General features: G+C 40.0%; 1 pseudogene; it reads right to left on the bottom strand.

The window, feature by feature from the left end:
* Positions 1-22,207: 22,207 nt before the first annotated feature.
* LOC138806151 (10 kDa heat shock protein, mitochondrial pseudogene) lies at positions 22,208-22,579 on the bottom strand (annotated as a pseudogene).
* Between the last annotated feature and the right edge of the window lie 3,362 nt (positions 22,580-25,941).

Raw genomic sequence — 25,941 nt, forward strand, 5'->3', positions numbered from 1 at the left:
ATAGCTCAGGGACAGTGCCCAGGCTCAGAGTTCTAGAATCAGCAAAAAACAAAACAGAATAACAAAACACAACTCCCCCTTAAACAAAACGACTAATCCCTTCCCCCCAAAACTGCAGCAACCACGCCACACCCACGAGCAGCAAGCAATTTAGCCAAACTAACAAAAAAAAGAAGGGTAGAAGGCAAGGCCTCACGTTGATAAACTTAGAAATGAGAAAGGGGACATTGCAACACAGACCAAAGAAATCTAGAGATTTTATCTCATCCCCAGTTTACTACTAGGTATTTTTTTTTTTTTTAGGCCGTGGTAAATGGGATTGCATTCCTGATTTCTTCCTCAGCAAGTTTGGTATTGGTGTCTAGACAAGCTACTGATTTTTGCATGTTAATTTTGCATCCTGTGATTTTTTTCTTTAAACTGTTGATCAGATCTAAGAGTCTTGTGGTAGAGGGTTTCTTTTTCTTTAGACAAAATTTATTTAGCTAAGAGTTTTGGTGGCTGAAAGTCTAAGAGTGGGAAGCCCCTCAGGTGAGGGTCTTTTGGCTACATGGCGGTATGGCAGGTAACACTGTGGTGGGAGCCTGTGAGAGGAGTGATCCCAGAGAGCAGAGGCAGGGCCTAGTATTGCTCTTGGTACAATGTCCTCTTGCAGGCACAAACTCTCTCTGCAAGACCACCATGACTGCCTCCAAGGGCAGCACACCCAATGACCTGAGCATCTTCCACCAGGCCCCACTTCTCACATAACTGCACTGGGGCCCACGCTTAAGACACTTGAAAATGTGAGGGATGAACCACATTGAGCCTATAGAAACTATCAAACAAAATCTACCTACAAGTTCTACCGAACCAAATGACAGTCCTCACCATTCCTACATGAAACCTTTGAATGCCCTTACTAAACCCTTATTCCTATCATGTTTTTACTGTTCAGAATAGAATCTATTGTAGATGCTTGTTTTGTTTTTGAAAATATGGCTTCATGCCCTGGAACATTATTAGATTTTCCTTGCAGGAAGTTTCTTTTGTTAACACTCATTTAGTTGTTACAGTCTCATTCTTTTTATTCTTCACTGCTCACTGTCAGATTCACTCATCTGCTACTCTAATTTCATTTCCCTAAGATGGAATAGTCACAGAGGTTTTTTTTGGTTATTCTGACAATACACAATAATATTTTTCCTGGATATAGAGTTCTTGGATAATAGTTCTTTTCTCTCTCACATTACTAATCCTTCCTACATTCCAGAGTTGTAGATGATATAGATGGATGACTGTCCACCTTCTTGGCCTCCTCTTCCTCCTCTTCTTCCTCCTTTCTTCCCTCTCCTCTCTTCTTCCTCTCTTCTTCCTTCCCTCCCTCCTGCTCCTTTCTTTCCCCTTCATCCTTCCCCCTTTCAGTCAGTCTGTCTGTCACTCAGCATAAGGAGAGCAACAGACTTCCAGGAGCACTGATTTGTACAAGTGAGATACTGAGATATCGGATAATGGTCTCAGGTGTTTCTTTTAGCTGGTCTCTAGGCTCTGATTCCAAGTAGAGGGCAAGAATTACCTTGACACTGCCAGATTCCTCTGTCTAACCTAGCCCAGACTAAGATCATGTTCTGATTCTGTAGGCTTGTCTGCCAGCTGTGGGAAACACTCAGCTTAGTAAAAGGATCTTGAGCTGGTGTGCTCAAGGAGGAACTAATATTATATTTCAAACTCCTCAGGTGTTTAGGAGAACAGCTAGAATTGGAGGAGGTAGCAAGGTCTTTATGATATGAAATCAGAAAAGTCATAGACTAGTTATCCTGCATGGAGATGTCTTATTTTTGAGTCATGGTAAATAAGATAGTTGGAATAAAACTTGATCCTAATTCATAGATACTGAATTTGGTCTGAAGTGACTTAATATCAGTGAACATTAGATTTTTCATATTTAAAATAGATATTTAAATAATCAATTATGAACTTTATGTAAGATAATGTAAAAAGAGATGCCACAAGGTATCTAATGCACGTCTTAATAAATGACAGTAGTTGTTGCTTCGAACAGTTCATCTACAGGTGTAATAATTATGTACCATCTAGATACTATAACACATATTTGACAGTACTCTCATTTAAAATATCCTTATAATTATTTTAAAATGCTCATATTCTTTTATTATTATTATTTTTATATTCACATTAAATTGTATATAATAAGGAGTTTTGGCATGGTATTCAGCAAAGTATAGGATAGTATTATTTGAGAAGGAGAATAATTTGACGTCTTCCTTTCCTATTTGTATCCCTTTTCTTTGTCTTGCTACATTGCTCTGGCTAGAAATCCAAGCATAATTTTGAATAAGAATGTTGCAAGTGTTCTTGTTTCTGATTGTAGAGGAAATTCTTACTTCCAGTTTTTCCTGTTTCAGAGTAATAATACTGGCTATAAGTGTGTTTTATATACCCTTTGTCTTTTTATTCCTCTATTCCTTCTACTAATATTTTTCCAATCTCAGTTTCTTCAGGGATTTCCATCATGAAGGGATGATAACTTCTGTCAAAGGATTGTTTTTTTTTTCCAGCATCTCTTGAGATAACCATGTGAGTTTTGTCCTTGATTCTTTTTATATTCTGTCATGGCATGCGGTATTTTTAATGTGTTGCTGAATTTGGTTTGCAATTACAATATTCTATTGAGGATTTTTTTTCATCTATATTCTGCAGTTACAAAAAATTTCGGCCTAATAGTTTTTTCTCTTTCTCTGGTTTCAGTGTCAGTGTAACACTGATTGAAGGCATTTTGGAGAATTCCTTCTCTTTGTACTTTATAAGACAGTGTGAGGAACATTGATGTTAGTTGGGTGAATCTGACTGGTCCGGGGCTTGAGTTTATTGGAAGACTCCATAGGTACATGTATGATTGTTTTATTTTCTTGATACATTGTTTCTTTTATCAATATGAGATGGTCTTTTTCTCTTCTGACTAACTTTGTCTTGAATTCTACTTTGTCAGTGATGAGTATAGTGATTCATTAAAAAAATTAGAGATAGCCAGGTACCAATGGCTCATGCCTATAATCCTAGATACTCAGGAGGCTGGAATTTGAGGATCTTGGTTTGAAATCAGCCTGGGTAGGAAAAGCCATGAGGCTTACATCTAATTAACCTCCAAAAAGCTGGAAGTGGAGTTGTGGCTCAAGTCGTAGAGCTCTAGCCTTGAACAGAAAAGCTCAGGGGCATTGTCTAGGTCATGAGCTCAAGCCCTAAGAGTAAAATACACACACACACACACACACACACACACACTCACACACACACACACACACACACTACACACACACACACTACACACACAAATTAGAAATAATCTTTTATTTTTATAAAAGAAGTATAAGTTCATTGTAGAAAACCAGGAAGAAAAATAACTCGTTAGAAAAATGTCTTATTTCTGCCATTCAGAAATCACTTCTATTAAAAGTGTAGTATATATCCTTTATGTATATATGTATATATACTCTCTATATACATTTTCTACCAAAATGAGAATATTGTACATAATATTTTGGAACTGCTTCTTAGTGAGCTGTGCCATTCCATGTCAGTAAGAGTTCATTTGATGCCCATACACACAATTCCCTCTGTTTTCCCCCAAATGTCCTATAAATCTTACTTGTTCAAATCTGGATATAATTGCATGCCACATGTAACACTGTAAGTCCCTTCTCATAGATTAGTATTCTTTTTCTAGGGAGCACATTTTGCTTCCTGCTTTATCCCCAATGCCTTTAATAGTTTCCTGGTGCATAATTAATTTATAAAAAACCTTGGATACTGGAAGATTTACCCTAGAATTTATCTCCTTGATTCATTGTCTTTAATCTCCATTGTTTTTGGTGCTAGTCTTGGGGCTTGAAATTAGGGCCTGGGAGCTGTGACTGAGCTTTTTTTTGCTCAAGGCTAACATTGTACTACTTGAGTCCCAGCAACACTTGAGTGTCTGCCTGGGCTAGCTTTGAACTGTTATTTTCAGAAATCAGCCTCCTGAGTGGCTAGGTTTGCAGGTGTGAGCCACTAGTGCCTGGCCCTTTTATCTCCCTTTTGTAAAAACGAAGATAAAAATAAAAAAGTGAAGTGTCAGAAACAATCATATGAAAGAAAAAAACATATGAATACATATCTTAGGGTTCATTTCCCTAACATCAACTTAACTGACCTTTTCTGCTTGACTCAGACATATACTAGTTATTGCAAATAAGGGAAACCATGGGACCTATGTTTCTTTGGGCCTGGCTTACTTCACTTAATATAATTTTTTCCAAGTCTTTCCATTTCCTAACAAATGGGCCAATGTCATTCTTTCTGATGGAGGCATAGAATTCCATTGTGTATATAGACCACATTTTCTTGATCCATTCATCTACTGAGGGACATCTGGGTTGGTTCCATATCTTGGATATGGTAAATAATGCTGCAATAAACATAGTCGTGCTGGTAGCTTTAGTGTGGTCTTGTTTGTGATCATTTGGGTAAATGCCCAAAAGTGGGATTGCTGGGTCATAGGGGAGCTCTATGTGAAGTCTTTTGAAGAACCAAAACAGAGGAAGAGGCTACAATACTTGATAAGAAATGTACTCATTATCTTGCCCATGTAATTGTAACCCCTCTGTACAGTATTTTCACAATAAAAAAAAAGCATATTAAAAAAAGTGAAGTGTCTTCTCAAGATGACACAGCAAACACATGGTAATTGCTTTCCATTCCTCCTTTTAGTTTATGAAGCCAGGAGTCACAACATTTTCTTTAAATGCAGCTTGTTAATACTTTGGGATTTATGAACCAAAAAACAAAAGAGAGGATATTACATAGGTATTTATATAGTGAGAAAAAGCATATGCCCATACATTAGCTTCTCCACGTGTCCAGTAAGTTGGCCAAACATATTCACAAAATGACCTCAGGGTTCCAAGTGCAGTGTGAGAGAGAAAGCACCAATACATAGAAACCCCTCACTCCCACCTTTGGTATTGTAAATGTGCCATTGGCTCAGGCAAATGACATGGCTTAGCCCAGCTTCAGAGGATGGAGGGAATCCTCTCTGCCTTCTGATAGCTCTGAAGGGGAGGAGCCGTATGATGCTATGGTTTGTTTTGGTCAGTCTAGCACTTCCGAGACATTTGGGAGTGCCACCATGCTAAGCAACCCTGTAGAAAGTGGAGACTCATGAATGGGGCTCAAGGGAGAGTCTAGTGCCTGTGTTGCCACATTTTTGCTGTGCGACCTTAGAAACATCACTCATCTCCTCGCCCCATCTCAGATGTGGGAACTGAAGCCCAGAAGAATGGTTTCATTTCTAAGGTCCCATCCAATTTTATCTTTTTTTATTTCCCCAGCAAAGGAGTCAAGTTCAAAGCACCCATTATGCTAACTCGAAACATACTGGAGTGTGTTGTTTTATAGTGCTGTAGGGGCTCTTCCTGACCAGCCAAACCCTGAGGCAAGACTCAGAGCAAACCCCATGGGGTGCCAGGGCCAAGGGCACTGCCAGGGCAGTGCTGTGCCAGCCCAGCTGTGGCCACTTCCAGCTCCTTTCAAGTTTAACTTGAGTGAGTGGGAGGTGGGAATCCACTTTTATTTCTGGTCTGCTTCCTGCCGATTGTGATTCTTCCGTTAAGGCTCTGTGCAAGTTGAATCTCACCTCCACTCTTCTCTGCTGGGCCAACTTCTCCTTTTATAGGTGTTTTCTTTTGTGGGGGTGGTGGATGCAGACACATTTTCCAAATACAAACAAGCTGGAAGGGAAGGGGTCCTTGGGAGTATTAGTGTTTGGAGCCTTGCCCCAGAACTCTGTGGAGCCCTCAGCCTCCGTTGGATTGCTCCATTCTGCTTCTCCTCACTTTGCCAGCATCTCTTACCAGTCAGAGAGAAGAGGATGTCAGTGGAAAGGATTCCGTGTTTTAAGAAACTTAAGGAACCTCCTTGGGGGGGGGGGACGACGGGGCGGGAGGTTGGAGCAGAATTGTGAATTTTGTCTTTCACCTCTAGAAAACAATGATAATGACTGGAGGTTGTATGGCTGTTTATTTGCCCTTACCTCTTTTATTCACACCGGTCCTCCACAGAGATTCATCCTGGAAGGTTCTGAACAGAGTGCTCTGGGTAGCCTCTTTCTCTGTGTCTCTCCATGTTTCCTTATAGACAGAACCACCAGCAGAGAAAGTGCTGGAAGGAAAAGGAACCACAGAAAGGCAGCCCCATCCCTAAGGTGGGAGAGGCTTTTCTATGACCAGAGTGGAACATCTCGTTGGTAGAGTTGGTAGAGATCCTGAGAGCTCCTTGAATCCTGCTTGTAGCAGTGCCTTAATCCCTCTACCCCAATACCCATCCCACAAATGGCCAGCCCTGCACCCTGCATGGATCTTATCAGCAAGGGATCTCAAAGGCCCAGAGCTTGTGAAGTGGGCTTAATTATCTGCTTAAAAATAATGCTAACAATTGTGGTGGGGGCCACCAACCTGACGTACAAACAAGAACTTTTGGGTAAAGATGGAAATGCTTTTGGGCTGGGAGTTGTAGCTCAGTGGTAGAGTACTTGCTTGACATTTATAGGGCTCACAGTTTAATCCCAGAAAAGAAAACAGACACAAAATAAAGTGAAACAGCACCATCTTTCATTCTCATATGGCTTCTTCTGGCAATCAAAATTGGAAACCATTAACTGGCAAGCCTTTTTGAAGCTGTGAAGGTGTCCAGCAGGGGGCCTGCCTAGTATGAGGTAGGTTCTTGGATAATAAAAAAAATTAACCAAGGTTATCAGATTTCCAACTAAGTTTAATGTTGAATGAATGTGCCAGGACAAGATAAAATAGTGACCATGGAAAGTGAGATTGCAATTGTGAGGTACAATTCCCTTTATTGACAGTAATTGGGGACAGGCAAATTTCCTGTCAATCAGGAAAGGATTTAGGATGGAAGATATGAAAGGCAACTTAAAGAGTAGGTAAATATGGATAATTGACCAAAGGAAATGGAGCTCAACTGAATCAGCACAATTGAATCAGCCAAGGATATATATCAGCAAAGAGGGACAAACATTTGTAGGATGCTTTTTTGATATACAATTTATACCATGGAATACAGAAGCAGGGAGAGGAGACAATCAACCAGGACTCTGACTCCAGTAAGACAAGAACATTTTCCTTTGGGTAGATTTGGAATAAGGACCATGAGATGGACTTTCTTGGAGGCATTTCCTCCAACCACTGATTATGATGTTTCCTCAGTGGCCACGTGGAAAGATTAGAAATAACTTGTGTAACCAATAGATCCTAGGCTTTATTAGTCTATGTCCTGCAAATAAGAGTGCACTTTCTCTTATTATTCCAATTAATTTTCTAGAGTACCCATTGGCCTAATTACAGGAAATTAGTTTTTCTCAATAGTTGCCCAGCTAATTTTAAGATCACTTCCTTATTGCATAATTAAAAGGGCTCACCAAGTTTCTGCTCTGGGAACAAAGGGATAGACTGCTTCACAGGCAAATTCTGGGTTGCATCCAGAAGGCAGCAACTGTCATTACTCTCAGAAGGGAGAGTAAAGCTTTTTAAAGCTTTCAAGAAAGACAAGTTGGTCTCTGCAAATACCTTGTTGCAATGCACACAATCTTATCCTTTATCAAGGGCCTGCATTGGACTAGACACTTAGGCAGGTGCTGTATTAGATGAGATGTATGCTTAACTATAGGAGAGTCTCAAATTAACCACGTCTTAAAACAGCCCAGAGTTTGTCTCTTAGAAGAATGACTGGCTTGTTGGCCCTATTCTGCAAAGTCATTCAAGGCCCCAGGTCCTATCTTTGGACTATTGTTCTTGCTCACACACCCCATGGTGGCTCACTGCCACATCATATGCCAGCCAGAGAAGAGGAAAAAAGGGGAAAAAGAGACAGTGTAAAAGCCTGTATGTTGAACCTATAAGGTTTTTCTGTAAGTGGGTATGGGTTAAGAAAGATAAAGCATAAACAGCTGAAAAGCAATAGGTTTTGCATAGGCATGTAACATACATACATACATACATATATATATATATTCCCCATTTGATATTTTTTTTCAAGGATCTGCTTGTTTCTTTGCTGGTTTAATTAAGTAGTGCCTTCTTGACCTAACCACTTCCTTTAGTGAGCACAAAAGCGAAGTCAATTTATCCTATAACTCTTAGCAACTTCTGATGTTGTACTTGCAAATGATCTTAGAAATGTTGCCTATTATTTTTGACTTCCACTGGTGTAATTGAGAGTCAATAATGTGTGAAACAATTTTAACAAACAAATTCAATTTGGCAAAGTATGCTTAACTTACTAAGGTTAGGAGAAACAGGACAGGCGATTAAAACCAATGTCATTTAAACACAAACATCTAAAGAAACACTTTCATAGGGGTAGTGATTGTATTTTACTCATTTTTGCACTCCCAGTGCCTTATACAGTACATGCTACATAATAGGTGCTCAGTAAACGTTTCAATGGTTGTTCACTGCATTGATAGATTACTTGACAAAGAATAAGCCAGCACATCTTAGAGTAAGCAGTCTAGATCCACTAGGCTAACCCAGAGGTTTCTGGTTCCAGCAATCAGAGATCAAGACTATAAAAGGATTAAAATTCTGGTTTCTTATGCTGACGTACCAGGCTTAGGAATCAAAGCATGTTGTTCAGTAATAATTCAGATAGAACTAGACTCAATTCCTTGCCTAAATAACAACAACAACAAAAAAAACCAGATCAAAAAGCCCTTCAAGGGTTTGAAAAAGTAAACCTTTTCTTTAGAGTCACTTACACAAAAGAATCATGACTTTAAGATAAGTTTTACATATTAATATTTTTAATTTTGGAGATAAAGATTTCACATCTGGAAACAAAGAAAGAACAATGAATTTTATCCTCTGGGGATAAGTGACACCCCATAGGAAGGAACAGACCAAGAGTACTGGTTAATTAAGTATAGTTACAGCCCAGCAGAATATTCACAGCAAGGAGTGAGGCCAAATGACAAAATAAAGACTTCCCAAAATGATGAGGACCCAAGTTTTTGCATCTCCATGGTGACAGAAGATACAATATTTCTACCTTTATTTACCTTTCTATTCAACCAAAAAAAAAAAAAAGCATGGCATTTTCCATGGCAACACCTACATCATATATGAATGTATCACGCGTGTGGCCCGCGGCCCTAAAAACAACAAACACATACCACGACGTGAGCGTCATGTGAAGCCACTACTCATTTTACAGTGTTTTGATGGAAAAATATATCCCGCTGGACTTTGACATCTTTTCTCTCAAAGATTGTTTTCAGTGGCAGAAACCCCAGTGTCACTCTGCTACTTGCTCAGCCTCCAAATGCACAGGGAGAGTGATGAAGATATGTCATTGCATGTGAATGCAGGAGGAAGTTCAGGGTGAGTGTCAGGGATAGGACAGGTCAGAGGGCTCCAGTGCTTGCAGGGAGAAGGCGACCCTGCACCTACCCGTGCCTGACCCTACTGTACTGGGGAACAAAGTCATTCATATCCACAGAAGGACCCGAAAGCCTTGAAAGGATTTTTTTTTTCACCTAAAATATTTCATTCCCCAGTTTGCATTGAGGGATGAAATTTGGGCAGTCACATCTTCCAATATAATTATCTAGAGGAATAATACTTTTATCCCCAAGTAGCCAGGTAACCTTGGCTCCTGTAAGTTGATGCACTACCCGATCAGGCCTTGTGAAAATTGTCCCTTGCCAGTCCCTCACAAGGGACTGAAAAGAAAAGGTGTTTGGGAATTGAATGCTGCTGGAATAGATGGCTTTGTCACTTGAGGATCTTGGAAGAGTTGGACACTGAGTGGTTGAGAGATGGGGGAGGGAGGGTCAAGGTACTAAAGGGTTGAGGGATCAGGAGAAAGAACAAATGAGAAATATTTTTTTTATTGTGAAAATACCATACAGAGGGGTTACAATTACATGGGCAAGGTAATGAGGACATTTCTTATCAAGCATTATTGCCTCCTCCTTAGTTTCCCCTTCCCATCCAAAATGAGAAATATTGATTGCATTGCCTTATGAACATACATAGCAGTCTTTAAAAATAAACTTCAGAGTTTGTCCCTGGTGTCTTGGGTTTTTGGTTTTCTAATGTCTCTTGCTGTTGGCTTGACATGGAAATCTGGGGGTTAGCTGAGAAATGAAGGTTCTACACTGGGTTGTGGAGTATTGAGCCCATCCTCTCCTGGGCCCATCAAGATAGCATCTTTCACTGAACCTTGTTGGGATGATCATTGCCTTACATGTGAGGGCAAATGTCCTTTGTCTCCCAACATTTTCCATTCTTATTTTATTTGGTACTTTTAAAAATTAAATATATATTTTTATTTATTTTATATTTTTATTAAATATATTTTATTAAATATATATTTTTATTTTTATATATTTATATTTTAAATATATATATACAGAGGGGTTACAGTTACCTGAGCAAAGTAATGAGTCCATTTCCTATTGAGTGTTGTTACACCCTTCTTTGTTTTTTCCTCTCCCCCCAGTTGAAAAGTTCGTTTTCAACATAGTGTCTTGTACATCTCATTGTTACAATGGGCCATCCTGTGTCTTTATTTCAGCATTTTGTTATTTTTCTTCCCTTCCCCAAATTAGAAACAAGTATATATAAGAAGCAGGACACCAGAATCAAATACAGTGACAACAGGGGTTATACCATGGGGGAAGAACATACAAAGAAACAAAAAAAGTCATGCAGTACATTATAAGTACATTAAAAACAACAACAAGAAAGATAAAATCTCTTGTGTCCCTATCTTGGGGTTCATTTCAGTTAGCATCAGGTCATATGGTCACATGTACATAGCTTTTGGCCTCTTCTGCTTTGGTACTTCTCACCACTTCTATTTTCATTTTTATGGCTCCTGTGTTCACATGCTTCCAAGCCTGATCATCATGTGGAAAGGTCCTAGAGCCCTATCTGAGAGCAGGGCTCTCTTGCCAGCTGGGAGTTGAACTGAGAGGCAGGTGCTTCTGGCTGTCTGGTCCCATTTGTCTGGCAAGGCTCTGCTGCAGTGATGAGCATGCTCCCCGTCTCAGCAGGTCAACATCAAAAGGTTTATTTTTAGTTTAAGTGAAGCCTGGTGGCTGCCTTGAGCATCTTCCTTCTAAGTCTCACTTCAGAGGTGAGGCACTGCTTGAGGTCGTAGACCACTTTAGGAAATGGAAGATAGGGTTGGAAGGTCATGCTGGCGCTTCCCTATTTTAGCCCAGAAGTGATGAGAATCAACGTTCACTTATAGCCCATTGGCCAGTCTGGCTGCATAGCTCCCCCAACCACTCAGGGGGCTGGAGCACACGAATCCCCAGGAGCAGTAAAATCCCTCTTCCCATTCTCATGATGTCTGGTAACCAATCTTGTCATTCCAAGAATAAAATAGGTTACTTAAGGTGCAGGTAAAGTCCCTTTCAATGAGTGGACTATTTGCAAGGCAAGTGAGGGGTCATCTTGTTATGTGAGTGAGCCTTTGATGGGGTTCCCTCAAGTGATTAATTGATACACTTAATGCATATGAGCAGGAGAGAACAATTTTATCAATCCTTGTTTTTTTATTATTAGCATAATTCCTCTTTAATTCTGGCTTTCAAGTAGGATGTCTCCGTTGCTGTCTAGCCATGGAGGGTGGGGCAAAGGTGAGGCCATGTACGTCGAGGGTATCTTAAGTGAGATAGAACCTTTTCCTCTGAGCTCCTGGAAGGAGGGGAAATGTCTTTCTAGTGCTTGGTGGACTTGGTGGCACTGTCAGTCTTGGATTGTTGGTGTAATTGTCTCTGCAGAAGATTGGTTCTAGTAATTCCTTGTGAATCCATGGATAATCAAAACTCACACAAAATGTCAGAATACTTGCTACCTGATCTGCTGTATAGCCTATGTGTATCTTCCTGTACACTTCAAACCATCTCTAGATTACCTTTAATCCATAATATCCTGTAAACATTAGATGAAGAGCTGTTGTTCTGTATTGTTTAGGGAAAAATGACAAGAGGAAAGATCTGTACATGCTTTAGTGCAGATGCTATTTTTGTTTGTTTTTGGTGTTGGTTATAGAAAGCAGGGCTTTATGTGTGCAAACCCCATGTGCTGTCACTGAGCTTCACCCTCCGCTGTCAGTTCTGTTTGATCTGCTCGGGGCTGTGTTCTCAGATGAAGAATTCATGACCGCAGAGGGACTGCAGTCATTCTCATGGGTCTAAGTTTATTTCGTAGACTTACAGTTTTTGTCTAAGCAAGTAACACCATGAGATCAAAACTCTTAACAATTTAAGTGTAGACTTTTGTGCATTTTGGTTTTGTTCATGGAGAATGCTTTACATTTGTTAAGATTTGTCTTAAGAGAAACCCCCCCCTTTTTTTTTTTTTACCAGAATAAGATGCAAACTTGGAAAGAACCTAGGCAAGAAGTATTAGCTGTTTGAGGTAGAGACATACTGTTGGTTCTTCCTTGTAGGAAACATAGCACCAGGATTGTTACTAGCTGTGGTCTATTGAAGTCTAACAGCTCATGGTGGGGAGAGCAATCCTCAGGTGCCAATTTCTTTTTTTTTTATTTAATTTTATTTTATTTGTGAACATACTGTACAGAGGGGTTACAATTACATGGGCAGGATAATGCGTACATTTCTTACCAAGCATTGCAGCCTCCTCCTTTGGTTTACCCTTCACATCCCTTCCCAGCCTCTCCCCTCCCCCCCAATTCCAATCCTTCTCCTTCCCTCCTTTCCACCCCCCCCCCCCCGCACCGACGTTGTAAAGCTCGTTTTTGGACATGACAACTTGTACTTCTCATTGTTGCAACAGGTCCATCAGGTGCCAATTTCTATTGCTATCAGTTTTCTTTACAGTGGGGATAAACCAGATGAGAAACCACAAACTTTTAGCATCTCTTCTGACTTAGCTCAGGGCTGTTGTATACTTGGACTAGAAGTTCATCCACTTCTAGCATCACCCTTCCCTAGATAGGACACGCTCGTGAAAACCACTGTCTCCTTTTAGTTCAACTTCAGTGCCAATCTAACCCCTTCTTTCATGCAAACCACACAATAGCTACTATGGGATTGCTCCACGGAGGCAATTGTTTTGCTGTGAGAATGATGAGGACTACAATTTAGCTTGGTACTACTTTATATATATATATATATATATATATATATATATATATATATATATATATATATATATATATTTGTCGGTCATGGGGCTTGATCTCTGGGCCTGGGCGCTGTCCCTCAGCTCTTCAGCTCAAGGCAAACACTCTACCACTTGAGCCACAGTACCATGTCTGGTTTTCAGGTGGTTTATTGGAGATAAGAGTCTCACTGACTCTCCTGCCCGGGCTGGCTTTGAACCGTGATCCTCAGATCTTAGCCTCCTGAGTAGCTAGGATTACAGGCGTGAGCCTCTGATGCCTGGCCTAATAAATACTTTTTGAATAAAGAAATAGAAGAAAAGTTGGCTGGAATTTTCAAAGCAATTCCCGGGCTTTGAGCCCCCATCCTGGAGCCACTAAGAAGATAGAGGGCAGTAACACTAAATAGTGACTCAACCGATTTTATTCACAAAGCCAGGATGGAATGGTTCATTTTTACCTGTATTCGAACGAACCCTAATGGAATCTCCTGATGCAGTTTGCACTTAGCAAGACTGTCAAAGAACCTTAGGATCTAGAAGACAGGAATTGGAAAGAAGCTGTGGCTATATACTCATAGGCTAAGCTTGTAAAAAGAGAAGTTAGCAATAGATGATGCTCATTATGGAAAAAGATTCTGTCAATTGAAAGGAATCTTAACATAATCACTTTCAGGCTTTTTTTGTGGGCCTCTTTCATTTTATCTCACCGTTCTTTTTGCAGTGGTAGAAACTAAAGTCTAGAGAAGGTAGGGGACTCATGCTGATAGTTAGCAAGAAATTCATGGACAGGGATTTGGTCTATTTCAAACTCAGTGTTCATTCCATTTTCCCCTGTGACCTTACCTCTGGAATATGGTTCTTGAACATTTTAGCATCACTCTTTGATGATCTGATGGAAGCTTGTCTCTGCATCTATAGAGTTTTTCTTGTTCTAGGAATTCCTGTAACTCACAATTCTTTGCTCTTCTATTTATTTCCACCATTGACCTTGGGCAAATGTTAGATGTGCCTCTGGTGTCACTCTAAAACTTAATCCCCACTGAATATTTTACAGCCCATTCTGTCTAAGGGTTATAGATCTCAAAAGGCAATTTTCCCATTCTACAGGAGAGTAGAAATGAGCTGAAGAAAGAACAAAGTTATAAAACATCTAGTGTGGTTGCACTTCAATCTATTTTAGGGGCATAAGGGGCTTTAAAAATATTGTGTCAATCTTTATTTAATGAAAAGGGTATGCCAGATCAAAATAATGTTATTAAAAAGAAATCACACACACACAGTGTTTATTCTATCATGACTTGAAGATTTCCCTGTATATTTTGTCTTTTCACATTTGATGGCAGGATCTACTTAATTGTTCAGATTTTAAGTAATCTGAGTTCTATTTGTCTTAGCTATCTATCACTGCAAATATTTGGACTTTACTGTCGTGGTTTATTGAGTAGCTCAAATGAACCATAAGTACTTATGGTCTATGGGTACTTAGTTCCAAAACAGAACACGTGAATGTGTACATGCAGATAGGTACAGACAAAGCATGCAAGTATGCACAGTGGAATCTTTAGTAGGCATGGTAGTTACTCTAGCCTTGTTGCTTATAGTATTGAAAACATGGCTGGGGACAGCTGTATTACCTGTGTATGCCGGGGAGACTAATGTCTTTCTGGCAGGAGCAAGTGCAAATAACTTAATACATCTTTTCCATTTCTAAGTTTTAGGACTTTTTGAAATGCAAACAGTATTCATAGACCAATGAGGGCACGTCAGAGCCACCCTGATACCAATGACCAGAATGAAAGTCAATTCTTACCTGAAAATTAACGTCCCTGTCTGAATTGTTGTAAGCATTCAAACTCTGGTGTTCACAGTGAAGCAGGAGGAAGGGTATTCTGGAATCATCTGATCTTTACACTGTTGCTTTCAGCACTGGATACTTCAGAGGGCAAAAGAAAACAACACAGCCAGTTAGACCACATATGTATTCTCTCCTCCAGGGATGTATGATTTTGTTCTCTCATAGAGGGGCAGGGTCTTCAGGGCCAAAGAGACTTCGCTGCTGTCCCTGTTTATTTCACAATCTGTCTAACAGCACCATGGAGAACTATCAGGCCTATGAAGATGCTCAGGTAGACCTCAGAGGAAGAATATGGCCTTGAGTCCATCTATCTACTCACTCACAAACAGCCATAAGCCTTTATTATTCCCCATCACATAGAACCTATCCTAGGGTCTTCCATTGATTTCAGAAAAAATCCTAAAGGTCTTGAAAGGCATTCAAAGTCACATAGTGTGATATGACCTCTAGCTGCTCAGATCTTTTCTTATTTCCTTTACGTTCTTTGTTATGTTCCAATATACTTATGTACAATGTTCTTATTTTTGTTCTCAAACATCCCTCAAATTCTCTCTCTCTCTCTTAGGATACCTGCACTTGCTCTCCTTTCAACTGGAAATATTCTTGTGTGTGTTTCTTCTTGTCATTCAGGACTCAATTCCAATATTTCCTCTTCACAGTGATCTTGATCACTTGATCCAGTGTTTGTTCCTGGTCAGCCTCTAGACTTTGTTCTTGAGCACGTACCTGCTGTATTGGACATGGGGCCTTAGAATTAATGTTTGGTTCCATGTCTTGTTTTGTTGTCACTCATAGGGCTGGAGTCCTTTTTCTCTACGTGGTTGGAAATCTAGAGTAGGAGAGACCTAGCTTTTAGTGTTGGTTGTTTCAGGCCCTTGAACACTGGAAGTTTATGGACTGGTTGTATAGATTCAGAGGTTAAAAGTATCATTTATCTTTTTAAAGATTTTCAAGCAGAAAAATTTGATATTCTATAGTTTTATTTGTATGTGTGTGTGTGGCTGTCCTAGGGCTTGATCTCAGAGTCCAGACTCTGAGTTCATTCTCTTCCACTTGGGTCATTGGCCCACTTCTGGCTTTTTGGTGGCGAACTGGAGAGACGAATCTCAGGGACTTTCCTAACATGTCTGGCTTCAAGCTGTAAGCCTCAAATCCTAGCCTCCCGAGTAGCTAGGATGCCCAGTTTTGAAATTCTATAGTTTTATTGTGAGGTAATCACATATGGATTTATCTTTATTTTACAGCTCAAAATTTGGGTACTTCCTCAATATGCTCTTGATTTTTTTTTTTTTTTTTTGCTGGTCAGGGGCCTGAACTCTGGGCTTGAGCACTGTCCCTCAGCTCTTCAGCTGAAGGCTAGTGCTCTACCACTTGAGCCACAGCGCCACTTCCTGGTTTTTCTGCTGATGTCGTGCTGAGGAATTAAACACAGGGCCTCATGCATGCAAGGCAAGCACTGTACCACTGAGCCACATTCCCAGCCCTCTTGATTTTTTTAAATTCTGAAGAAATCTAGCCTACTACATTTTCAAATATTGCATCTCGGCCATTGATAGAATATTTAACTCTTTTGAGTCTCTGTTCTATATCTCTTCTCTGTGTCTAACAGAGCTGATTATACTCTGGCCTTTAATTGTTCAGCTCTATTTCCTTTTTTTTTTTCCAATTTTTATTTATTTTTGACAACTACAAGCTTACAAGACAGTTAGAAGAACAGTACAAAGAATTGCTTTCAAAGGACTTGGGAGTGAATTTGGGGCTGATGCTACATCCCTTTTAGAGCTGACACTGGGGTATGAAGGACATTCTCTCATATAACCATGAGGCAGCCATCAAGATCAGAAAGTTCATATTGCAAACTTGCCACTGGACTCCCTTGCAAGCTCAGCAGTTATTCTGGTTAGAGTAAGTTTACTAGGTCAGAACCACAAGTTGCATGTAATTGTTTCATCTCTTTCCTTTTGTTCATTCTACACTGGATCCTTATTATTTCCTTGACTTTGATTTCCTTGACTGTTCTAGGAGTTACAGATACTTGGTTGATAGAATGTCCATCAGTTGGGGCTTACCTCATGCTTCTTCGTGATTGTATTTCATTATATTTCTATTATGTATTTCTATTAGCAGGAAACATATGGATGTGGTAGGCGTTCCTCTCATTGTCCAATATCAGGTGGCATGTGACTTCAAATTGTTCCTTTATTTACAATGTTTTCTCAGATTGTCTGGTTAATGAGGGGTCTGTAGGCTTCTCTATGTAAAGTTCTTTTTCTTTTTTTCCTGAATAATACATGTTTTGTGGGAGAGGTACTTTGATACCATGAACATACACTATTTTGTATGGAACTTTCATTCAATTATTCATTCATTTATGCTTGTGTGAACTTAGGGCTTCCTATTTTACTTAAAAGATTATAATATTGTACTCTCATTTATTTTGATGTCAAAATTATCCCTAATTTAGTCTGGGAGTCTATCCAAATGGCTTCTAGGTTCTTTCCATAGGTCCCCATAATTCTCTGAGGATTTTCTTGCATTCTGGCATACCATAATCCAAATTTATCTTGTACTCTCCCTGGCTCTGTCTTGTAAGTTTTTCCAACAGACTCATCTTGTAGTGGAGAATAGGACTCAGAAGCTAATATCAGAGTATGGTCACTGTTCTTGTGATATCTCTGCCCCAAGATCTAACAAGTAATGTGTGTGTGTGTGTGTGTGTGTGTGTGTGTGTGTGTGTGTGTGTGTGTGTGTGTGTGTGTGTATGTGTATGCGTGTGTGTGTGTGTGTGTGTAGTGTGTTGCGTTCTAGGTGAGTGTACTACCACTGAGCTGTTCCTTTTTTTGATGGCATCTTTTGTTTATCTTTCTGAGCATCCTAACATACTGCTGTTGCCACTTCTCCTTCTTTTCTTCCTCCTACTTCTTTTTGTGATTAGAAACTCTTACACAGTTTCTTTCATTTGAAGTGAACTCATGTTCAAATTTGTCAGATCAGTTTCTTGGCATTAGATTTCTGGCATCTGTAACAGTTTTGGTTTGCAGGTTTATTTTAAGCAGGAGCCAAATCTTCTTTTTTTATTATCCAGATATTCTTGTAGTCAATCAATTTTGCTTTTATCTGTGTGCTGCCAGGTCTTGAAATTGAACTCTGATGATAAACTTAGCTTGTCATGAAACTTTGTTTCTTTGCTTCCCTCTCCCTTGGCTTGTAACTTTTTATGAAGTTACAATCTTTTTTTTTTTAAGGCAATGCCCTTTTATTTTTTATTTGTTAGCTCCTTCCATAATCAAGAAGATTGTAGCTTCATGCTGGTCAACACAACAAAAGACTTTTAGTTCTTATTTCTCTGTCTTGTTTCTGGCAGTTTCTAGGCTCCAGGGCCTAGACAATCCACAGAAAAAAATCTTGACTTTGGAGTTTTAAAGATACTTTGACTTAGATATGTCTTCTGTTTCTATCCCTTTCTATTTCATCACTGACAGAGCTGTCTTGATTGAGAACATTATTCCATGTTTTTCATTTCTTTATGTCTAAAGCTGTGAACCTTGGCTCTCACTTACTTTGAGGAGACTCCTTTATAATGTTCAGCCACCTGGAGCCTCTTGGTCATGCTGTGGGCTTCTGGAAGATAGAGATGGACAGTCTTTTATTTACGATTACAGGATGATATATACTGAGAGTTCAGAAGATGCTGAGAATTAATATTCTTCTCTTTAAGATGGTGCCAGTCCATACTGAATGTCCCAGATAGGCCTCAGAATGATCTCTTCTCTGGATGTTTTCTTCCTTCCTCCCCCACTGCTGTTTCCAAGGTTTCTTTTTCACTTTCCCCAGCTTCTGTTTGTTCCTCTCCATGGAGCATGGGGCTGGTGGCCCAGGTAGGATGATGGGGGTGAGTGAGCTTCAGGCACCCCATTGAGAGGAGAGGTGGTAACGGAGAGGGTGGGGTTACATGTTCTGGGGTCATACTTCTATTTTTTCTTTCCTCTGCATTCCAGTAACTATCTATAGTTGTTGTTGTTATTGTTGGTATTGTTATTTGTGGTACTCAAAGACTTGCTAAGCTTCCACCCTTGCCTTTCTTGATTTTGTTATTTTTTCAGGTAGTCTAAAAATTACCTATGTTCATAACCTATGCTTCTAGCATGGCAAGGCTTACAGTAGTAAAATACCATGTCTGGCTTTGTTTGTTTAGATGGGGTGGAGGGTCTTATTAATTTTTGTTTTTGCCCAACTTGGCCTCAAATCTCAATCTAAAATTTCAGGAAATGGAAAGACTTGGACAAAATCATATTAAGTGAAGTAAGCCAGACCTAAAGAAATGGTTTCCCTCATTTGTAAAATTAGTATTTGTCTAGGATAATCCTAGCAGATAAGCAGAATAGCTCAATAGCTATGCACCTATGACCATATAAGATGTTGCTAAGTCAAATCTGAAATCTCATCTCTTCTGATCTTTGCTTTCTGAAAAGTTGGGGTTACAAGTATGAGCCACTATATCTGACTTACTTTATGATCAAGTTTCCTAAAAGGGGAAGATTTTGCTTCTAGAGCCAGAAAGGCAGGGAGAAGGAAAAGAAAATCTTATCGTGCTGTACTTCCACAAAATTAAGTTGAACTCCACTAGTTTTACAGAGTATATACCTCTCAAAAACTTTTATTGCCCATGCTACGTTCTTACAGTTATAAATCAAGTCTAAGGTACATCTGGAAACTTCAAACCTATCTTACAACGTAGGATAAAAATAGTTAGCTCCATGACTGCAAGCTTGAGCAAATTGAAGTAGAGTGTAGTGGGAATGAGGAAAGCCAGAGTAAACAAGGAGATCAGTCAGATTAAAATACTGCATGTGCGTGTGTGAGAGAGCACAGTGAGATTCCTTTGCACCGTTGGCATACATGGAAAAAATGGACAGGAATGCAAAACAGGTCCTTTTTGGGATGGAGGTACTGGTGGGAGGGGGAAGGGTGAATGGAGAGGGTAGGGTAAAGGAGAGTGAAGGTGGTCCAAAAATACTGTATAGGGGGGGGGAAGGGGGGAAAGGAGAAGGATTGGGATTGGGGGGGAGGGGGGAGGCTGGGAAGGGATGTAAAGGGTAAACAAAGGAGGAGGCTGCAATGCTTGGTAAGAAATGTACGCATTATCCTGCCCATGTAATTGTAACCCCTCTGTACAGTATGTTCACAAATAAAATAAAATTAAATTAAAAAAAACAAAAAACCCCAAAAATACTGTATACACATGTGTAAAAATGTACCCTTAGAGATGTAGCAGGATATAAACCCACTGTATCAAATAAGGACAAAGAAAGGGAAGAGAAAACTGGGGTTAAAACCTTGGGAACACACTGCAACTCTGCAGGAAGTCAACCTAAGGAGTCCCAGTGAAAGTGGAGTGTGAAGGGGGCGGGAAAGAGAACACAGAAGAGATGGTTGTTCTAAGCGAGGTTTGCGATACCATGGTGTCTGAAACACCATGGCAGAGCCTCTTGGTGAAATGAATATACACTATGCTATATAAAATGAAAGAAATGAGCATCAGAAGAAAGGGATAGGCTCTGTTGTGGGGGTGGGGAGGTCCAGTGGGAGGGCGGGGACTACTGGGAAGGATATGTGAGAATGAATATGAGCCAAGCAGTTTGCATGTATGAAAACAGAAACATGGAACCTGATGGAATTGTTTTGGGAAGAGTCCTGATAGTGAGGAGAGTGACAGAAGGGCTGAGATGGAGAGAGAAATGTAGGCATGTATGGGAATGTTACAAGGGACTCTCCCTCTGTACAACAGATGCACTCTAACAAACAAACAATGACACAATGACTTTGTTGAGACTGGCTTGGGAGGAGGAGGGAAGGGGAAAGGAGAGAGTGATGGAGAAGGTGAGCCTGATAGAGTACAGTGCTTACAGATGTAGGCATGTCAAAAGGAAGTGTCCTTGTACAACTCATTGGTGCTAATAAAAATGTAAAGAAAGGGAAAAATCTTCTAATATCCAGATTTGAATCATGTCAGTACAGATGAAAAAGATTCTCTTCTTAGGCAGGGCAGGTAATGGCAGTCGAAGCAAGGAGCCATCTGTCTGCTCTCATTCCCAAGCTCCTTAGGAGAGAAGGTTTCTGTTAGAGGAATTACTCTTGTTCCAAAGCATTTGGAAAGCTTCCACCAGTAAGTTATATCACCAGAGACTTCTGGGAGGTATGCAGCAGATAAATGGCCATTTTCACCCATGACCCTGGCAATTGATCATCTGCTGGAAGGCATGGGGTGGGGGGCTAGGGTGGGGGAGGGCATCTGAGAGCCACAGCCATCTTTCTCTGATCAGGAGCTTGCAAGTCCAAAGGCAGTAGTGACCTTCAAGACCCCATATCAGGTTTGTGGACTCTTAAAAATAGGGCATATTGCAATGGCACATGGGCGTTTTATAGTCCTATTTATCTAGGTATGACAATATTAATTGAACTGTCAAATTGCTGGGGAATGACTTGGTCCAAATACTTGGAATTACAGAGAAAGAATTTCCCAGAGGATCAAGGCAGCTGGATTCAATGTGGAATGAAACACTCACAGGGGCAGTGCTGTCTGCCTCCCTTTATCTGGTCAGAGATTCCAAGCAGCTCTGGGCTCATGCTTGGAATGATTACATGAAGGAGCCTGGATTTGGAAGAGCTGTCTCAGGCAAGCCTGTTGCATGCACAACAACTTATTACCTTAAAATACCAGTTCATCCTCAATGAGTGTTTCAGGGAAAGTCTGTGCACATCAACTCAAGAGTTGTGTTGGACAAAGAGTTCAGGTTTGGATTTTATGTACTAAGAGGAGAAAAGGAAAGCAGATTTAAAAATATCTGGTCAGGGGGGTTGAACTCAGGGCCTGGGCACTGTCCCTAAGCTCTTTCATTCAAGGCTAGCACTTTACCACTTTGGCTAGCACTCTACCAGTTTGAGTTATATCTCCATGTCTGGTTTTCTGGTGGTTAATTGGAGATAAGAGTCTTATGGACTTTCCTGCCCAGACTGGCTTTGTTGTTGTTTTTTTCTTATTAATTTAGTTACCATCAGTTTATTATAAAAGGGAGATATGGAAATTATTTACATGATGAAAGATCTCAGAACTTCCATGGAATGGGCAGCTTCACACAATGCCATTTTAGTGATGTATTTACTCTACATACTTCCCAAGAATGTCACCATCCCTAAATAAGAAATAATCCTTGCCATCTAGAACTACTTTGGTGCCCCCATATTCTGGGCGAAGAACTTTATCACCCACTTTCACACTAACTGGCTGAATCTCTCCACCCTTTCCTTTAGAGCCCGATCCCACAGCCACTACTGTGGCTTGCAATACTCTTCCTTGAGACTTTTCTGGAAGCATAATGCCTCCTTTGGTTACAGTTTCAGCTGCACTCCTTTCGACCACCACTCGGTCAAACAGCGGAATGAACTTCCTAAATGCTTGTCCAGACGCTACAAAGAATGACCCTTCCCTGCCCTGCCTCCCCCCCACTCCCCCAGATTGGCTTTGAACCATGATTCTCAGATCTCACAGTCTCCTGAGTAGCTAGGATTACAGATGTGAGCCACCAGTGCCTGGTGGCAAAGTCGATTTTATTGGTACATTATCTGTATGTGGATGGTGAATGGTATCAGAACTTGTCACCTGGGAGTGAGAATGAAAGCACTGATTTTAATATGTTCTGTTCATCCAATCATGAATCTAGCACTCAGCATGTTCTCTGTGAGTATACAGCCAGGGTAACTTGGTAAGAAGCAAGAGGAAAATTCACTGTTGGTCTGCTAATAGCAACCTGCACAGGAGCTGCTGAAGATTACATTCATAGTTAGCATCTTATTTATTTATTTAGTTTTTGCAAGGATCATGAAGCCACTTACAGAGTTAATGTTTGAAATTCTTGCCTCAAATTGCTGTTTAAAAAAGGTGTTGTGGCTTGGAATATACACACCTTAGGAAAACATCTTGGAAACTTGGTGTTTTATGATGTAAATGGAACATACTTATTTGTCTGTCTATGACTAGTTACAATTTGTATCTTTTCTGACATCATCAAAATAAATCCTACTGGAGCAGGTCTGAGCAGCTGGAAAGGACAGGTGCCCAGGGGGAAAAACGAGGGGATCAGGCCCACAGTGATTCCATGTTAGTTAGAATTCCAATTTGCTATTGTTCAAAGGATTAAAAATGTTTTTGAGACAGTTTCACTATGTAGCCAGATTCATGATTTGTGCCTTTAGCTCCCAAGTGCTGTGATTACAAGTGTATTCTACTATGCCTGGCTGGATTTTGCATTTTAAACAACAAAACAAGCAAAAATCAAGCACAACAAACCTGATGGTGCCTTGCAGGACCACTGTTAGTTTGAACTTGTACCCATCTCCTCTGTGTTCACAGTGCAGCAAAACCTCATACTCAGCCATGGTCTTCGTATGTGCAGATTTCTAGGGGTTGTAGGAATGATGTGCTAGACGTCTCAAATTTGAATTGTTTTAAAGACTAGCATTTTATTAAAAATTCAAAAAACACATTATTAAGTCATAATTAATATGTAAAAATGCACATATTTAATGTCTACAACTTAATGAGTAGGCTTCCCTTAAACCAGCACCAGCACCAAGGCTATAAAATATCCATCACCTTTCAAAGCCTCCTACCTGTGATTTCTACTCCTTCATTCATTCATTTTGTTCTAGTACTGGGATTTGAACTCAGGACTTGGCTTTTTTTTTTCAAGGTTGGCACTCTACTACTTGAGCCCCACTTACAGCTTTATGCTGGTTACTTAGAGCTTAAGAATCTCAGGATTTTTTCTGCCCCAGACTGGCTTTGAACCTCTATCAACAGATCTCAGCCTCCTGAATAGCTTTGATTACAGAGTTGAGCACCAGTGCCTGGCTCATTATGATAATGATGATGATGATGATGATGGATGATGATGATGATGATAAATTGTGGTAACAATACCTCTCATTAGTTTTTTTTTCTTTTAGAAAGTTTTAAATGCACACACATTCTACAAAGTTATGGCTTGGTAAGTGGTGATATATGGTGTTATATATCGGTAGCCTATGTATTGTGTAAGTACAGTTTTAGAATGTTTACATAATGATAAGATTGCCTAATGATGTGTTTCTCAAAATGTATCCTTGTCTTTAAGTGATGTGTGACTGCATATAATGCAGTGGTGTTAGCTACAGTCACTGTGCTGTGTAGTAGACCTGCATTATCTGTTTATCTTATAGAACCGAAATGTTGTTCCCTTTGACAATGGCCTTCCCAGGGCCCTTGTGTCCCCTGACCCCTGTTACACTCTCACTGCTTCTATTAGTTCATCTCTATGAGCCCAAATGATACTTACCTTTTACAGAGATTGGTATTTTACCAGTTTTATGCCAGGAAGATGCTCAGGCTTACATTGTTTACATCTTTCAGGAGAGAGGTAAGCATTCTAATAGCTCTTGTGTATCTCTGAAAAATGGGAGAATATACTTTATTTGCTTTCATCAGAAGGGTGGGTCAAATACCCCAACTGCAATTTCATTTAAGGGTTTAAATTTATTTCTCCATGCCCTCATGCATACCAAATGGCAACCCAATCTCAGCACGTAATCAGTGCCTTTATATATAATTCATGTTTGATATTAAAATATGGATGTATAACAGTCTTGAAGCTCCACAGCCCATCCTTTGTCCCCCCTAACTGTCTCCCCCCCAACCCTGCCAGCCCTTATTTTGCTCTGGATTTTTGCGATGACCTCTACCCCTGCTAGCTTTTTGTGTCTGGCCAGGCCCAAATATGTGTAGCTGAAATATCATGAATTCCAGATGAGTATGTTCCAAATTTGTGAGCTTATTCTATATGCTTATTAATTCCACTGCCCCACACAGGTGGAAATGTGGTTTTGAGAGATGTTGGACACTGAATTTTCCCCATGCATTTCAAGGATGGAAAAAACATGTGCTAAATAACTCTGAGCTGACCGACTGTAAAAAATGCTCAATGTAGCGCTCAATAGCTCTTACATTTTTATAATGTCCTGCTTCCCTTTGGTGGTCTCATTAGTAGGTTTCAGTCATTGTACTTTGGGATTCTGTCTAATGGTAGAAGCATGAAGTAATACTGCTTTAAGAGTTCTTAAATGAATTAATACCTGGGAGGTGTTCCTGCCCTTTCCACTCATTAAACAGCATTTCTTTGTCTTTTACCTTATATTAAGTACATTTAAAGAGGACAAAGGAGGTTCTAAAGGGAATTTAAAAAAATGTACTGAGTGAGCTTTAAAACAGCACCTAGTAAATGTCAAATCCTGCCTCTAAGCTTGTGGCAGGAATCTAGGCAGAGGTCTATTTTGCTAAACCAGAAATGAAGAGCCCCACCTGGCACACCACAGATGGAGCTACCTACATGGGAAGAAAGTAAAGTGCATAAAGCAACAGGACCCAGGCCAGCCTCAGGACAAATGGTAGGCTAAAGTGGCTTTAAAAAATAGTTTAAGGAAAGTGCATTTGACCTTTTGCTTTATGAATTCCAAGTCCCTGTTATTTGTTTTCAGGCTGCCATTTCTTTTTAGATTGCTACTTCAGAATAATGGTTCAGGGTCAGAGGTCTTACCTTTTACTCTGGACTAGCTATGTAAATGGGTTGTGTTCATCTTTGTGGTTTCCTTGTCTGGGTAAGTTGGGATGGCAGTTACCATTGTCATCTGTCCCATTGTAACATGGATTAAGTGAATCCTGACAACGTATTTAAATAGTATGAGGCCTGGATAGGATACTGCTAATTTATGGGTACATCCCTCTCTTTTATTTTTATTTTTATTCATTTATTTATTTTTTGGCCATGGGATTTGAACCCAGGGCCGAGGAGCTGTCCCTGT

The sequence above is a fragment of the Dipodomys merriami genome, unplaced genomic scaffold (assembly GCF_024711535.1).
Source record: "Dipodomys merriami isolate MVZ:Mamm:240054 unplaced genomic scaffold, mDipMer1.0.p SCAF_4, whole genome shotgun sequence".
Taxonomy (NCBI): Eukaryota; Metazoa; Chordata; class Mammalia; order Rodentia; family Heteromyidae; genus Dipodomys; species Dipodomys merriami.